Source organism: Puntigrus tetrazona, chromosome 3, assembly GCF_018831695.1.
Source record: "Puntigrus tetrazona isolate hp1 chromosome 3, ASM1883169v1, whole genome shotgun sequence".
Taxonomy (NCBI): Eukaryota; Metazoa; Chordata; class Actinopteri; order Cypriniformes; family Cyprinidae; genus Puntigrus; species Puntigrus tetrazona.
In genome coordinates this window covers 24,097,188-24,115,877 of record NC_056701.1, presented here as the reverse complement: position 1 = coordinate 24,115,877, position 18,690 = coordinate 24,097,188, and the positions used below count along the sequence as shown (strand labels likewise).

Here is an 18,690-nt window from a genome sequence, read left to right as displayed (position 1 = left end):
CATTAGATCATCAGCCTGTCAGCTTGAAGATAATGAAGCATCACTTCCTTGTCTCATTTTAGACGGGTACTACTGATAATCAGTTTACACACACATGTGATGCAGTTACACACTCTCTCACTAATTCCTGTCCAGGTTAATGATGTGGACTAGAACTTAGAATGGATTGTACCACTGCTATGACATTATTATACTCTTACATTACAAAGGGTTTTAGTTACGTTTGGGGGAAATAGATGTTACACGGTAGTCATGAAGAACAACAACAATAAAGTGTCCCAGAGGGATGTCATTCGGGGCATGAACGTGATTGTTTACATCCTGAGAATTTAAAATGCTATTAATAGTATGTGGAGATACAATAAGAAACATTATTATTTAGATTATAGTGTTCTGTTTTACTCTGAATCTCTACAACCTCAGCCAAGATTGGATACGGATAGATGAAGTTGAGTTCATTTAAATACAGTGTTCATGGTGATAATAAAACAACCGTTTAGGAGCCCTTTCTGCTAACATGCAGATCCGTATTAAAAAGCTGTGCACTGGGATTTAAGAGAAATCTCTAAAGACCGAGGCCTGCATTCACAAAACACTTTCTTACCACTAAGAGATCTCTTAAATAGTTTTTAGCTAAGTTTACTTTTCAAAAACAGCTGAGACCATCTTTTACTGAGAAATAGAGAGAAGTCTTGAACTAAAGTGACCTCGTCGCCGTGGATGATGTCAGCAGGCTCACTAACTTTGCACACAGTGATCGGCTGATAGTCTCTGTCAGAGATTTATTCATAGAAATATTGTAGAGAGCGCTAATATGGTCCCATGTTCAAATAAAAATGCTAATAGCCACATTCAAAAAGATTTGACACTAATTAAATGTTCAGCTACATGTACATGTATCCTTCTCATAAACAATTAGCAGACGTGCATATATACATCCTTTTAATTAACTGTAGAATGAAGGTGGCTGACTAAGAAAACCAAACTGGATGCAAGAGCAGCTGTTATTACAGCAGGGATATATTCAGAGGAATTTGGGATAACCACTAAAACCATGTTGTGGTGACTTAATAGTCCATGTTTCACGCTTTGTAAAATACTTTACTTTACAAGCAAAAGAGGAGTCCTAAATTTAAAACAGACACATTACTGAAGATCGTCTCCTAAACCTGCGAGTAATGAGCCACTTTTAGCCTTAAAACGTTTCGTGAATACAGGCCCAGGAAGTTAGTTACAAACCCTATCCAAACCAATCGGTACCAAAAAAGGCTCGGTTGACCTATCATCATGTTACCCTTCATTTATTGTTACTTGTGCGTCGTTTTAACACAACGCTGGCCGTTTAGTTTCATTCAGCCTCAACATGTAAGCAGCACAATGTTGTGAAACTTCTCTTCACACTGGGAATAATGGCTGACTGAAGCGTCCTCTCACTTTATCTGACAAAAGCCTGTGTTAAACACTGTTCACGCGCTGCTCGACCTGAAGCAGGATTTCTCAGCCCTCACCTGCTTGTCATTGTCTAGTGATCCTGAAGACCTTGATCAAGTAGTTCAGGTGGATTTGATGAGTTTGATCAGGATCGTTTGAGAAATCCTGGTCTAATGAAGAGTGCTGACCTCATTAGTTCATGCTTTTTAGTCTTAGATATAGTGATGCTTTGTCTGCACCAGACTTAAGCTCAGTGTTTTTATATTTTATATATTATGAAGTTGCCAAGTGTTTAAAGAAATGTCAGTAAAAGTGTCAATAAGGAAATTGATTATTTGTCATTTGTTTATTTTGCTTTATACATTTTGCATCATGAGATTCATCATACGGCCTTATTGTTACATGCTCTGAACAAATAAAGTTTGATTATCTAAATAAATTTTGCTGTATTTATTTACGTTGCTCTAGAGGGCGTCATGATACGGATCGATTGTAGTCTTGTTTTGGTGTGGTAGCGATATTAACTTAATAGTCATCATCTGGCCTAGCATGTCCATGTATGTGAAGATCATAATGTGTGAAGTGAAACGACAGCGAAAGTCATTTAGTTTGAATCACGTCTACGTTCTTACTGGAAATGAAATAATCATTATTAGTACATCTGAAGTTCATGTGGATTCATGTGAAGTTTTAAAATATGAAATCACGTTGAAGGCATTTATTGCTTTTCTGGAGTACGTTTGCGTGTAGCATTATAAAATATAAGGATGTTTGTATTACTGCTGAAGAATTTAAGTATTACTTGAGTCTGACCACAGAAAAATAAATGAAAGTAATGATGTAGAAAGTGTTATGGACCTATCAGGAATATCTTAAAATTTTCCATAATTGACCCGCTGATAAAAATGTGAGTTTACCGACATTCGGCTCAGTGGGTTAGTCCTCAATACGTGAATGGATTATTTGAATCAGTCACTTTTACATTTGTGAATCAATTATTTCTACCACAATGTAAAAGAATTGTTAGCGTATATTAAGACAGCACTATATTAATATTTTCATCAACAGCGAGTTTAATTGGTTTACTGTTATGTTGTTTATTGTCTTCATTATTGTTGAGAAAATCAAAACCTTCTGTGAGGGACCGAGCCAAGCAATAAGAGGCACAGGTAAATGAATTCCAAAAATAGGCAAAAATAAACAGAACAACTTAATTCATCCACACCAGACTCCCAAAGGTGTTCTGTCTCTGCAGAAAGTTGGCGACCCCAGACCAGACCCCCACTTGGCCTCAGTGTGTTTGCCCAAACACTTCCATGTTCTTATAATACATGTTATTTAGGAGGAAATTTCACGATTTGTGGCACATGTGGCAATCCATCGAAGTTCCTGAGAGCGACGCATTCCTTTACAAATTGTTTCTTCCCCTCCACCCCTTTTCCCAGCTTGCTACATGAAGATGCCAATATAAATAAACTAAGTCATGACTAGTATAATTGAAACGTCTCGATTGGTACAATGGTCTTGTTTCTACAGAAGTAAATGTAACCGTAAGAAAGATTTGAAGATTTCATGCAAATTCCAGTTCTTGGTACTCTCCTTCATGTGGAGGGATATTTCATATTGGTTTAGTATTTAGATGAATGTAGCAAAAGGGTCAGGAGAATCTGTAACCAGATCTACATGACATAAAATTCATCTTTAATACTAAGTAAAGCTATGCCAGACATTCAAATACTAAAATGAATGCTTCTAATCAAACTGCAATGCCTTTTAGCCTGTTTTTAAAAGGCAGGATATTCTGGTTACCTCCTTCAAATGGCAGAAGAGTGGGTAACGTCATGAGGGTAGGATGGACTGAACCATGCAGTGAATCAGAGAGGGGTGTAATTTGTCTCGCATAAATGAACATAAGGACTTTTAATCCACTCAGGGATGAAATAAACAATATAAATACAGGCAGGGAGGCAGATAGACAGGACAAAATCACACGCACATAAAGACGAGATCGGACACACAGGACTTAAATACACCAGGTAGATTACTAAATTAACTATGCACGGCTGAAGACAATAATACAATTAACATGGAGGGAAGGCAGGGCACAGAAAGCACATGGCACGAGACAAAAACAATAAACAAGGAGTCCAGAGACGGGACACGTTATTACTATTAAAGCAGATCTCTGGGGGCCCTTAGAATTGTCTACATAATGAGTGTCCTGTCCATGATCAGATCTGTTCCTCAGCACATTCAAAACAGACACAAAATAATACACCCCAGACTAAAACAGCCTCCTGTACCAAAGCAGATGTGTAGTTTATTGATGCTGCCAACAAAAGGTGGTGAGAACTAGCTTGAAAACTTGACCTGTCCTGGACAGGAGCAGAGCATACTTTTCAGCAAATATCAATTAATAAATTGAAGTAATGCTGTTTGTATGTACTAAATAACATTTTAAAATAAAAAAATGTTCTTGACTTTCTTGGTTATGGAAATAAATAAACATTCCTAAACATTTGTGAAATGATATAAATAAAAATGCACCTAATATTTTCACTTCAAGTTCATTTAATAACACATCTCATATTAGAAAGATTTCTGAAGGATTGCATGAAAATTTAGCTAGTCACAAGAATTCATTTTTTAATATGTTCAAATTGAAAGTTTAAATTTTAAATAGCCTTTGAGACCGTAAAAGACGTTAATAAAAAGACGTTAATTCATAAAAGATGTTATTCAATGTAAGTGGGTACATACCATAGTATAGATAACTTCAGCCTGTTAAAGCCTCTAGCGCAAGATAAATAAAGACAGCAAATGGATTTATATCATTCAGGTTTATTAGTTCACAGCATAAAACACGTTCAGGCTGCTGTGTGATAACATCTACGTCCTGCGCTATGAAACAAACATCAGTATTTCATTCAAAGATCTCTTTTTGGACACAAATATTTCTTTAAATATATTTTAAATATATATTTTCTTTTATATAAAAGCTATGCAAAAGGCAGCACAGTTAAGCAAAAACCTTTGGGACGAGGTTTGTCAACTTATCAAATGTATGTAAACAACTTAAGGCCTTCAGTTTCACTTGAAAATTACAAAAAGGAGAGTTTCCTTCCTGTTATGAATGTGTTACAGCAGCATTATTGTGTCTATCGCATTTTGTGGTCAAGCAAAACACAATATCAGTTATTTGCTTTGTTGGTTAAAAAGAGAGGTGATTTAGTTTGTTACTTGCATTCCTCAAGGGATCCAACACTTCGTGAATTTTAGGGAAATTCCATAACTGGAAAACTGACCAGGCAGCATCCACACGAAAGGGACCCTGCACCGGGGGTTTAAACGACGATCTCGACTCTCGACACTGGAATGCAGTCTAAAGAAAGACAGAGAGCGTATCAACGTGACAAGCCTCTGCGTGAAACAACACTTCAGGAACAATTCTGTACTTCTCATCATGTTTTTCAAACCAAATTGTTCCTTTAAAGTCCGAAACAGTATATGGCTGGCCCAGATGAAAGATTGTGAAACATTTGAGGCTATTTCATCATACTCCTGTGTCTCAGTGAGGGAGATTCAAAGACAGCTGCTGATCCACGTTTACTGACCGAGCAACAAAAATCTGATGCTATAAGAAAAACTATTGGGAATATGTAAGGAGTGTGTAGGTTTTAATCAAACACTTATGTAAATCGTCAGAAGTCCAACAACCTAGAACCGAAAAAAACTTGGCCAGTGGTTCCCAACCTTTTCTTGTTTTTGAGGCACCCTTGGAAAGCCCTCGGCACCCCTAAAACGATCATTTGTTTCATGAGTCCACTAGTCCTAGATGATAAAAACGTTTCTTCCCAAAGGCACCCTTGGGGCAGCAGCCAACATCTGAAAAAATGTTCTTAAAGGGGCCCCAATGACCCATGAAAAGGGTCATTCAAAGAAAGGAAGGGTGATGCTTTAATAAACTAGCTAGCTATGGTGCGAATACGTCGCTCCTATACACCACCCATGTGTGAGGCGGCAGGTGGACTGAAGATCCATTTTACGTTGTTCTGCAGCAGGTCATCAGAAATCTTTTGTTGATTCCATTCATGAATGGCCTTTCGCAACTTTCGCAACCCACCCACAAAATTAGTCCCGTTATCTGATGGTATCTCAGAAGGTGGGCCTCTCCTGGCGATGAATCGCTGTAATGCGTTGATAAAGGAATCCGTATCAAGGGACCCCGAGATGAATAGCTCTCGTAGTGAGACATGTAAACACACATCTTTTGATCACTGCGTGCCCTTTTAACCAAGAATGGTCCGAAATAGTCCCACACGTGTAAATGGAGGCTCACACGGGGGCACTCTAGAATCAGGTAAGTCTGCCATTGTCTCGTAAAACAGGGGTGTCAGACTCAATTCCTGGAGGGCCGGAGCCCTGGAGAGTTTAGATGCAACCCTGCTAAAACATATATACTATGTATGTCTGAAGTACTTGATTAGCTGGATCAGATGTGTTTAATTAGGGTTGCATCTAAACTCTGCAGGGCTCCGGCCCTCCAGGAATTGAGTTTGACACCCCTGTCGTAAAACATCACGTACGTCCCAGACACCTCCAAAGAGACTCAAATATCCCATTTATTTTATTTTTTGCAAGCACACTTTAGTTACTTTTCATTGAAATAGGCAGACACGATACAGAGCGCAGTGATTCCTCATCCGTTGCTTCTGGTCTTAGTGGACCTTCTGAGGTCAGCGGAGTTATGCACATGGCCTCCATTATGCAGCTGATTTTTAAATTCTGGTCGGCACAGTGGAAGCGGAAAAAATGTTCCTCTTCCTGAAGTCTCCTGAAGTACAAGGTGTCAGATTCTCAGAGACTTAGGTTAAGCAGAGAATCCTAAAAATGGCCACTTCTTACAATCACATACTAAAGCACAATAAAATGCAAGCTCCACTTTATGCTGTACCACAGTTTCAGGAGCACATTTTTTGGCATTTTTCTTTACAGGAAGTCGCTGGAAAATGATGCCAGGTGGGTCAGAGAAGTCGCTAAGTTGGCAACACTACCCGTTTTGGTTGAAATTTTCAGACCTAAGTCAAGTCAAATGGTTTTTACTGTCATTTCAACTACATATAGCTGTGCAGTACACAGAGAAATGAGACTAGCTCTAGAACAGTGCATGTGTTTTCTTACCAATGAACAACGGAAACACAAGCTTCTTCAAGCAATAGAATCCAAATATTCCTGATAGGTCCATAACACTTTCTACATCATTACTTTCATTTATTTTTCTGTGGTCAGACTCAAGTAATACTTAAATTCTTCATCAGTAATACAAACATCCTTATATTTTATAATGCTACACGCAAATGTACTCCAGACTTACTTCAACGTGATTTCATATTTTAAAACTTCACATGAATCCACATGAACTTCAGATGTACTAATAATGATTATTTCATTTCCAGTAAGAACTCATTCATGTTGTTGAGACAAATATCACTTAAGTAAGAACGTAGAGGCGTGATTCAAACTAAATGACTTTTCGCTGTCGTTTCACTTCACACATTATGATCTTCACATACATGGACATGCTAGGCCAGATGATGACTATTAAGTTAATATCACTACCACACCAAAACAAGACTACAATTCGTATCATGACGCCCTCACGAGCAACGTAAATAAATGCAGCAAAATTTATTTAGATAATCAAACTTTATTTGTTCAGAGCATGTGACAATAAGGCCGTATGATGAATCTCATGATGCAAAATGTATAAAGCAAAACAAACAAATGACAAATAATCAATTTCCTTATTGACACTTTTACTGACATTTCTTTAAACACTTGGCAACTTCATAATATATAAAATATAAAAACACTGAGCTTTAGTCTGGTGCAGACAAAGCATCACTATATCTAAGACTAAAAATCATGAACTAATGAGGTCAGCACTCTTCATTAGACCAGGATTTCTCAAACGATCCTGATCAAACTCATCAAATCCACCTGAACTACTTGATCAAGGTCTTCAGGATCACTAGACAATGACAAGCAGGTGAGGGCTGAGAAATCCTGCTTCAGGTCGAGCAATAGCGCGTGAACAGTGTTTAACACAGGCTTTTGTCAGATAAAGTGAGAGGGCGTTTCAGTCAGCCATTATTCCCAGTGTGAAGAGAAGTTTCACGACATTGTGCTGCTTACATGTTGAGGCTGAATGAAACTAAGCGGCCAGCGTTGTGTTAAACGACGCACAAGTAACAATAAATGAAGGGTAACATGATGATAGGTCAACCGAGCCTTTTTGGTACCGATTGGTTTGGATAGGGTTTGTAACTAACTTCCTGGGCCTGTATTCACGAAACGTTTTAAGGCTAAAAGTGGCTCATTACTCGCAGGTTTAGGAGACGATCTTCAGTAATGTGTCTGTTTTAAATTTAGGACTCCTCTTTTGCTTGTAAAGTAAAGTATTTTACAAAGCGTGAAACATGGACTATTAAGTCACCACAACATGGTTTTAGTGGTTATCCCAAATTCCTCTGAATATATCCCTGCTGTAATAACAGCTGCTCTTGCATCCAGTTTGGTTTTCTTAGTCAGCCACCTTCATTCTACAGTTAATTAAAAGGATGTATATATGCACGTCTGCTAATTGTTTATGAGAAGGATACATGTACATGTAGCTGAACATTTAATTAGTGTCAAATCTTTTTGAATGTGGCTATTAGCATTTTTATTTGAACATGGGACCATAATAGCGCTCTCTACAATATTTCTATGAATAAATCTCCGACAGAGACTATCAGCCGATCACTGTGTGCAAAGTTAGTGAGCCTGCTGACATCATCCACGGCGACGAGGTCACTTCAGGTCAAGACTTCTCTCTATTTCTCAGTAAAAGATGGTCTCAGCTGTTTTTGAAAAGTAAACTTAGCTAAAAACTATTTAAGAGATCTCTTAGTGGTAAGAAAGTGTTTTGTGAATGCAGGCCTCGGTCTTTAGAGATTTCTCTTAAATCCCAGTGCACAGCTTTTTAATACGGATCTGCATGTTAGCAGAAAGGGCTCCTAAACGGTTGTTTTATTATCACCATGAACACTGTATTTAAATGAACTCAACTTCATCTATCCGTATCCAAACTGGGCTGAGGTTGTAGAGATTCAGAGTAAAACAGAACACTATAATCTAAATAATAATGTTTCTTATTGTATCTCCACATACTATTAATAGCATTTTAAATTCTCAGGATGTAAACAATCACGTTCATGCCCCGAATGACATCCCTCTGGGACACTTTATTGTTGTTGTTCTTCATGACTACCGTGTAACATCTATTTCCCCCAAACGTAACTAAAACCCTTTGTAATGTAAGAGTATAATAATGTCATAGCAGTGGTACAATCCATTCTAAGTTCTAGTCCACATCATTAACCTGGACAGGAATTAGTGAGAGAGTGTGTAACTGCATCACATGTGTGTGTAAACTGATTATCAGTAGTACCCGTCTAAAATGAGACAAGGAAGTGATGCTCTAATGAGCTTCACCAGCTGAGCTTTACAAAACTCTTCTGAACATCTAAGATGAACCAAAAGACTACAGTTTTTGTCCAGTTCGGTCAAAGTGTATAAAGATGTTTGAAGTGAAAACTTTAGTTTAGCGTGGCCTCCTGAGCAGGTTTAGTGAGTACCTCGGCAGTAAAAACTTGGTTTCCCTGTCAGTAAAGCAGCCGATGATTTGAAGGGGAAGACTTTAAAAGAGGCTTGAAATGTAGGTCTGGGAACTCAGAAACGTTCACTTGTCATCAGTTCATCCAAAACGATCATCTGTATTAGAAACACAAAGAGGACATTAGAAATAACCCTGTGTCTTGTTTGCATTCTTTTCTTTGTCAATTGAAGTTTTATTAGTTTGGTCTGTAGGTGTTTCCTTAGCTTTTAAATCAATGCTATCAAGCACAGAATAAACACCTAGCTTAATATTGCTAACAAATATACTGGACGTTTTTCATTCTTCAAAAAAAAACTAAAAACAACCTGCCAGACAGTATTAATAATTCACTGACAATGCTAGAATAATTGAATCATATAATCCTGTCCAGAATACCTCGACCAGCAATACTGAATATCATAATGTAAAAAGATGTTTTATCAGGCTATTATTTTTTTTAAATGCAGATATCTCTATCTGACAGAAAATACACGGTTCATGTATTCAACTAAAAATAATGTACATAATCTAAACGCTTATCATGAGCTATTAAAAGTGAAATTGACATTAACAGATTTTGCAAAAAAAAAAAAGCCCAGGGTAAATGACAGTTAATGTGTCTCACCTCAGAGCAGGACACCACTTGATCTTCATGGACGGACAGAGCTGGTGATGTTTCTTCAACTGAAAGTTTTAGGTCTGGTGAAATGACACAACATTGTTGATTTTTACGGTGTTTCTAAAGAATAAGGCAGACTTTCCAGATCAAGTATAGCTCCTTACTGCAGGACTACTGATCTATTCAGTAACTCTACATAATGTTAATGACTTCAAACTATTGTAAAGTGCTGCTTGATAATATCGTGTCAGATCCTCACCAGACTCACAGCAGCGCAGAAGTCTCCAGATTCTCCTCAGACACCTCCACAGACGCCCAAAAACAGCAGCTGAGATCAGATCAGAGCAGATGTTAATAAAACAGACCTGTATTTAGTATTTAGTGAACCCAAACACCACTGCTTGTATCGACACACACCACTGAAGTCATGAAGGCGCGCGCTTCGCTTTTCCCGCCACTCGGGCTTTGAAGAAAACTTCTCGACGGCTTTTTAAAGATTACTCTCCGTTTAAAAAATACAGAAATCGGTCAAATAAGAGAACATTTACTGCCGGGACTTTATCCATTAGTTTTACGGGCATTTCTGTTAACTCTAAAACAATGCAATGGAGGAAATCTAAAAATACTGCATCTACAAAAATAAATAAGGAAATAATTATTAATATTACACAGTACAGGTTATTGTGATCTACTATTTTAGAGTACATTTACAACTGACTTAACATTTACGAATTTTATTCTTCATTATTAGTATTATTATTATTTCAGATCATCACGGGCAAATTCAAGCCGAACCGAAAACATTTAACACACATTGTTTAAAATCCGACGAATAAATAGTTTTGCTTTAAGATATCAGTGAGTCTACAGAAACATAGAGCTACAAGAAATGAAGATATCTGACAGATTGAGCAGGCGGCATGAAATATTATACAAGAAACACACGAGAAACCTACACTTTTTCACTTTTAACTTCAACTTTACAAAAAAAAAATAAGCTCATGTCTTAACATTTACTAACGAATAAATCATTTCTTCACATTTACAAAAACGGAGCGGAGCTGCAGGAGACACACACACACACACACACACACACACACACACACGACGATTTTTTAAGCATAAATGATGAATAAAAACTCTTGCCATTCTTACTCAACGAATAATTCACAAGCTCCCGCTCTTCAGTTACAAAACTGAGCACAATCACAAGAAATCAGGGCGGTCATTTTTATTATTATTATTACTTTAATAATAATATACTTGACAATAATGCATTCTGATGCAATAACGGCAGCTCGTGAAGTCTGTCCGGAACACTTCACTTCTATAATAACTTCTACTTCGATGCTGTTTTGCTTTTACCTGCAAGTCAACCCCAAACGTTTACAGAAGATGAGTCAAGAAGCTCAAGCAGCTCCAAACAGGTGGAAACCGCAGTAAAAAGAAAGTACCGTTATTTCTCACCTTCAGTGTCGCTCTCCATGTTGTTATTACAGCTTGGTTTTGCGATCAGTGTCTTAACTGTTGCGTTTGTTTTAGCTGCCCTACAGGCAACTTGTCAGAGATTCGTCATGCCCTCCCCTTCAGGCTGTTTCCCAGAAAGAAAATGCTTTCCTGGCGAGACACCTTAGTTCACCAAAGACCCGTTTCATGTCCCAGGCTTTCCTTTTCTGGTTTTTGAAAGAAACTTTTCTGCTGTTGAGATCTAACAAAAGCAACTATACCTTTGCTTTAACTTCTATACGTTTATGTAAAGTAAATGCTTTGTGTTTCTTTTACAAGCTCAGTCAAGACTGAATGAAACGAGAGTGAAAAAGTAAATCAAACACTTTGTTTCAGTTTCGATTCAGCCTAAAACAACAAAACGTAGGGTCCCTTTACAGGAACAACCAGCTCCTGGGCGCATGTTCACTACTTAGTGCTCTGTGTGTGCACTTGGATGCATGGCTCACGCTACCTGGCCACAATCTGGATGTAAATGATGGAGATCTTCTACACATGCTACAGCTCTTTCTGATGAATAAACACAGAAAAGCGCTCAGAAAGCGAGATGCGGCCCTCTCGCGCCACAGCAGCCTGTGTTGAACACACTCCCAGGACCGACTCTGGACTGACTCCATTTGTTCTGGGGTTTCATGACCCTAGGTTTTGTCAGACGAGCTCATCAGTGTTGACTCGCACCCAGACGGAGTCCCAGACAACTTGGTGGAGATGATGGAGAGGACCAGGACCAGACCATCTCCTTCTTTCTCTGATGTTCATGTCTCGGGATGTTCAGGCATCCTCTCAGTTCTCCCAGGACCTGAGCCCCAAGAAGACGTATGACTGCAAGCGTCCTCTACTGTGCCAAACAATTGCTCCTAATCTCACCACATTATTTGCCTTCATAAAGTTCATGTAAATGTTAGTGGTTGATATTTGAAGTGATTGTTCCTGAGCTTAGAAGAAAGTGTTTGCTCCCTGGGAACTCTTTATCAACTCACATTATTCTCAATGAGTCATTTCATCCTTTGGCATACAGGCTAAACGTTAAAATAAAACAGATCCAGCCCTCTTACCTTCGGCTCAACACACATTCTCTGCACCGTCATATCATCCAGGGACCAGACAACAAAAAGACTCCACTGCAGACCGGTCCCCGAGCCAAGGGGCATCGGATGAGGAGGAGGAGGAGGAGGAGGAGGAGCAGGAGGATGAGGAGGAGGCCGCAGGAAGATCCTGATTTCAGAGAGTTTGACGTCTTCCCGGTTCAACATCTTCGTTTGCCCTAAAACAACATTGTGATTAGCCAATCAGATCTGAAGAACCTGTTTATAGTTTCTGTTAAGTTTAGGCTTAGGATCCGTGTCATTCATCTACCGTTTCCTCTGATTTTAGACAAGACTCACTGGTAAGGTTAGGTGTAAAGATACGGTCAAGACTAAATTTCTAGATTAAAATGTTGTTCCAGGGTCTAAAACATATACTGAACACATCTAGCTGAACAAACCGAGGCTGTGAGAGGCCGCAGGGTCTGGAGCTGACTGTATGCTTTCACTTTATTTTGAGTGTCCACTTTAGACCTTCTACTAAAGAAAAGTAACTTTGTATAACCACATGTCAACTAATTATTTTTATCAAGTAGCCCAAACTAATCGTCTAGATTTTACCATCACTCATGACAGGAGTCTCAACACCTTGAAATAAAACTAAACTCGTGACATTTGGAAATGATAAAATACATTTAGAGTTACAAGTAGTCATAGATGGTGTACAAATATATAATAATGTCTCCAAGAATACATTTCTAGAAGTAATAATAGAATTATCATGGAAACTTCAGGCACATAAAAACAAAAGTTAAGCAAGTCCTCGATTAGGATGCACTCCACATCTGGGTTTCTTCTTTGGCAAAGAGTTAAAAGGAGTTAAAATCAGAGTTAATTTCTCAGAGAAGAAAACGACTTGTTCCTCACGTGGACGGACAGAGCCGGTGACCCAAAAACAGCAGCTGAGATCAGATCAGAGCAGATGTTAATAAAACAGACCTGTATTTAGTATTTAGTGAACCCAAACATCACTGCTTGTATCGACACACACCACTGAAGTCATGAAGGCGCGCGCCAGCTTTTCCGCCACTCGGGCTTTGAAGAAAACTTCTCGACGGCTTTTTAAAGATTACTCTCCGTTTAAAAAATACATATAATCATAAATATTACACAGTACAGGTTATTGTGACCTACTATTTTTAGAGTACATTTACAACTGACTTACGCATTTTATTCTTCATCATTATTATTATTAGTATTATTAATATTTCAGATCAGAACATTTATTTCAAGCCGAACCGAAAACATTTAACACACATTGTTTAAAATCCGACGAATAAATAGTTTTGCTTTAAGATATCAGTGAGTCTACAGAAACATTGAGCTACAAGAAATGAAAATAACTGACAGATTGAGCAGGCGGCATGAAATATTATACAAGAAACACACGAGAAACCTACACTTTTTCACTTTTACCTTTTTACAAAAAAATAACCTCATGTCTTAACATTTAGCAACAGAACGAATAAATTATATTTATCTATATTTGCAGTAAAAAAAAAGCGGGCGTGAGCCGGATAAATGATAAACACACACACACACACACACACACACACACACACACACACACACACACACACACACACACACACACACACACACACACAGAGACAGACACGGACAAAGACACAAAAATATATTATACGCAGCCTTTAGTGTATAAACCAAATCCATTGCCTACAATAAAAATATTATTCACAAAGTTACAAAACAGAAATGATGGCGGGTCTGGACACAAGTTGAGGAGAAACCCCAGTCATCCAGGCCACACTGAAAGAAAGGGTCAAAATGACAGACATTTACAGAAATTACTACTTTTATTTAGCAAGGACGCTTTATATTGATCGAGTGATGATAAAGACATGTATAATGTTACAAAATACCTTTATTTTAGAGAAATGCTTTACTTTTCTTTTCCTACTTTTATTTTAAACGTCCCCTTTTTCTGATTTCTCAAGGATCGTGTGACCGCAGGCTTAAAGTTGATCTTAAAATCACAAGAATAAAAGACATCTTACACACATGATCTGACATGATAGTAATGTTTGACCAAGAAGCCTCCATCAGTCGCCTGTCCGTCTCTATCTCCAGACTGGACTGTGTGCTTGACTGCAGTCAGGGGTCAAAGGGTCAAACCGGGGGCATTTGTCTGAAAGAAAAAAGAAAGGCTCGAGTCTTCCAGGGTTCAGGTTCAAGTTCAAGAAATGCAGGCTTGCTGAGGAGCAGACAGCTTTCGATAGTTGTGTAGGCTCCTAAAACAGGTTTAAAGAAGTATTTGTTGAACTCTTCTGGTCCCTTACTCGAAATATTCAATCATCAGGCTGACTCGAGTCTTTTCTGAGCTCTTGTCTGCTGCTCCAATAAATTCATCTCAATCTGTCTCGGTCTGTCCGGAAGCCTATTCTTCTACGACAAAAACGACAGACAACTTCTATTTCAATGTTATTTTGCCTGAAACCGAAATATTTATAGAGTATGATCGTTATTAAAGAAATATTAAAGTTTCTTTCTAAACCTCTCTTCTCGCTGAAGTTCCTCCCCTGTTTCTTGAAGGAGGATTTCTCCAGGATTAAATCGCCTTCATCGACATGTTCGTTGTTTTAGCCAGTAACTCCTTTATATGATTCAATCTCCGTTATTTTAATAACTTCTCATGAGCACATTGTTTTCGGGAAATGTCTTCTTTGTTTTTCCCGTCTTCTGACCCATTATTTCCCTACCGCCACCTTTCTTTTAGAGATGAATTACACCAACGTTCACTAACTAATAATAATAATAATAATAATAATATATATATATATATATATATATATATATATATATATATATATATATATATATATATATATATATATATATATATATATATATATAACAAATATAATATATATATCACTCCTGCATCTCTTAGAGCTGTGATGTTGTTTTCTGCTCGTATAAGGTAGTCAGTAACACTCTCATTGTCCGCCATGCGTAGCTGGGTTAACGTTGTGTACATATTGGTTTACTTCTTCCTAAATAATGTTCTTTCAGCATTTTCAGGGCTTTTTTCCCATCATTAGCTGCTTCATGTCTTATCAGTGATAAGCTTTTATCATCTATCAGTCTTATCAATTCAGCATAACAATCGGCGGTCATCTTTCTGAGCATTTTCATTCATCCAGGTTGCAAAGCAAAGTCGATGTTATGTCACGAGGTGTGATGAGAGCCGGATTTGTTCTTTGATCATGTGGTTTGAGGCTATTTTTTACGTTCATACCTACCCGTACCCTAAATTTACCCTTAAAAGATTGCAAAATATATTTGGTAGCACAGTCTGATAGGTAGCATGTTATGTCAGTACACCAGCCCTCTGCATGTCTTAATTTGCATTTATTCATCTTTTTATATTTTTTTATATTTCTACATAGAAGACCTTCCTCCTAAGAGCTAACCTCTTTTTTAACTTGGTTTTCCCATGACTCATTGTCATAGAGGTCTCAAATCAGCACCGAGCTGTTATTCATTCACCCCAGCAGTTCTTCCATCAGAGACGGCACCCAAACCCATCCTCCAAATCTGTGACTGGACTGAGTAGAACAGGAAATGAGAATATGTAATATGTAAACCCATATTCATCATGCAGCAGAGGTCTGAAACCCACTACAAAACAATCAGTCTAGTATTTCTCTATTTTCCCTCGGCCACAATCACTCTTTTGTTCCAAACTATGAGGCAAAACAGAACTTCTCCAGAAGGAGTGAACATGATTTTCACTAGACCGCACACAAATATTATTTTATGCATTATGTGCCATGAAATAATTTTGGTTAATTTCTTAATAAATGATAAATGTTATTTTAAATGCTTTTGACATTTTATAAATAAAAGTTGTAGCATCTATAGATTCGAATGATAACTAAAGAAATTCATCACCCTTCAAAAATTTGAAGTCTGTATGTTTTTGTTTTTTTATACATATTAGCAAAGGTGCATTAGTTTTATCAGAGGTGCAAGGATTTATGTTATAAAAAGGATGTCCTTTTTTTAACTTTCTACTGATTTTCCACAAAAATATTAAGCAGCGAAACAGTATTTACCTCTTTGTTGCATAAAACTCATCATATTAAAATGTTATCCTTTCTGTAAAAAAAACAAAAATTTTCTCTAAAAATCTGTTTACCAGATAACACCGCAGGAAGTGACACGCATTCAGACAAACGGTCAGATCTTCCCGGGGGCAGCAGTGTGAGGTGAACATGGACATGAGGTGCTTTTACACCCTACTTAATCATTTCTCACTGATTCTGGGCATGCATTTTGTGTAGGGCTAGTTTTAGGGGTAGGGATTGGCATAAGCCTCTATTTTTGGACAGCAATGTTGATCTAGCAAACACAAAAGGTGTGTGTGACTTGAAACAGTGCTACAAACTGTTTTGTGGAGACATAAGCCCATAAGATGTAGCCGGTGAACTTTTACACTTTTTGCTTAAAATCATCAAACCATTTAAGTTAAAAACAGCATGTTTATTGCATAAATGGTTGAATATCTGCTGTTTTTGAATAATATGCTGTTTTATAGTCATTGACTCATGGCATCGACATTTGAAAATAAAGAAGCACAAAAGTGTGGTCGACGAGAGAAATTAAAATCATCTTTTAGTAGTGGGCTGCGTGTTTTAAAGTGGGAGACTTCTGTAAATTACCTTTACTTGACTATTTGTTTTTACGTGTTAAAAATAAAACTAAAAAAATATATTTCTTCTGTCTGAGTCTGCCATATCAGGACGTTATGTGACGCACTCTTCACCCTCTGGGGAACTGACTCATTTTTTTTCTCTCTCTAAACTACTTTTCGGCTTCCCTCTGATGTAATCGCTATGTGGTGTGGTAGGGCTTGTAATAGTTTTTTTCGCATCCTGTAATTATGGCCAGATTGTTGTCGCGGAGTCTGTAAAAGTTTTCTCCTTTTAAAAAAAATATTAAAGTTGTAATAGTTCGAAAATAAAGTCGAAACACTACGAGATTAAATATTACAAAAATAAAGTCAAAATACTTTGAGAATAACATAGTAATATAATAATAAAGTAGAAGACAAGAAGGCAACAAAACATTTATGAAATAACGTTTTGTTGATATTGGGAGTGAACACAGATTTAAAGTAGGCCCTTCACAGGTGATGTATTACTCAGAAAAAACGATGCAAAAAAAAACGACGAAAAAAATGCAAGAGATTGCTCTGATGCCTCCTTGTCCTAAATTCTCATTTAGCTACTTTTATAGCGCAGCTTTAATGTTTAAACATTGTTATATTCTTGAACTATTTCCAAAAAATAATGAATATATTCAGAATTTAAATAAAATGCATTTTTAGTTTGAGCAAACCCTGAGTGGGTTTCATCACTATAGAAACATACGCTACATAGCTATCAGCTGTGAGCAAAGTCATATACTGAAGCAATGAATCCATTCCCCGTTGTTGAAAATTGACTCCAAATGTCAAAATTGGCATGTTTTCAGGTGCATGTTTCTTCGCCCTACAGGCCACAGATGATGTATACATCTCAGTTTAAAAAACTGACCCCTATGATTTTGTGGTCAAGGGTCATATTTATTTCCATCAAGAGTTTCACCGAGGTCTTGTTGAGAAGTGATGTCTAGTGGCGTTGGTGTTGCTCTGTTTGTAGGATGTAAATTGGCCTTATGTTGATACTCGGGTTCAGTTATTATTTGTATATTATGCATTTCTGGTTTTGCATTCTGTCACCCACACACACACACACACACAGGGCTTCCCCACTCACTCACACACATTTGCTTTCATTTTTTCAGAGAAAATCAGTAATATTAGAAAGACGTCTTGAAGACTGCGATTGTTAAGCTACCCTATTAAGTAACTACAGACCAATATCAAATCTTCCTTTTAATAGGCAAGATTATTAAAAATGTGGTTTTAAACCAGCCGAACAACCACTTGAACTCAAATGTATACTTGGACAATTTTCATTCTGGTTTCCAATGGTCATGAACCTCTGTAGCTCTCTCTGAGGTCCAGGTTTAAAAATAGACTACACTAGAAGTAATTTAGCAATGCGTTTCCCCTCTAATGAACAGCACTAACTTAAACACATTAACTACCTGGTGTTTAAAATGAAAGGCCATGTCTGCATCTCTCTGCTGATTCAGAAAGCTGGAACGCACTGCTTTAACAGTGCTCTCATTGTCTCCCACATCTGGGTCTTTCCATCTGGGCACTGAGGCGCTAAACAGACCCTATTTCTTGTGGAGACCCTGAACAACAGCCCAAATAAGGCAACTGCTTCATGAACGTGCCATTCTGCATGACTAGGTTTAGGGGAATGCGTGCTAGT

The 18,690-nt window shown here is 37.7% G+C and overlaps 1 long non-coding RNA gene across 2 annotated transcripts; it reads right to left on the bottom strand.

The window, feature by feature from the left end:
* Positions 1-8,125: 8,125 nt before the first annotated feature.
* On the bottom strand, positions 8,126-15,028 carry LOC122342058. 2 transcript variants are annotated; one of them, XR_006250511.1, is made up of 7 exons: positions 14,856-15,028; positions 14,641-14,746; positions 14,359-14,489; positions 12,311-12,519; positions 10,009-10,077; positions 9,756-9,829; positions 8,126-9,246 (listed from the first exon to the last, which is right to left on the bottom strand). It is a non-coding gene; the product is annotated as an uncharacterized LOC122342058 (long non-coding RNA). The 2 variants fall into 2 exon arrangements; XR_006250510.1 differs by having other exon boundaries at positions 14,363-14,489.
* Between the last annotated feature and the right edge of the window lie 3,662 nt (positions 15,029-18,690).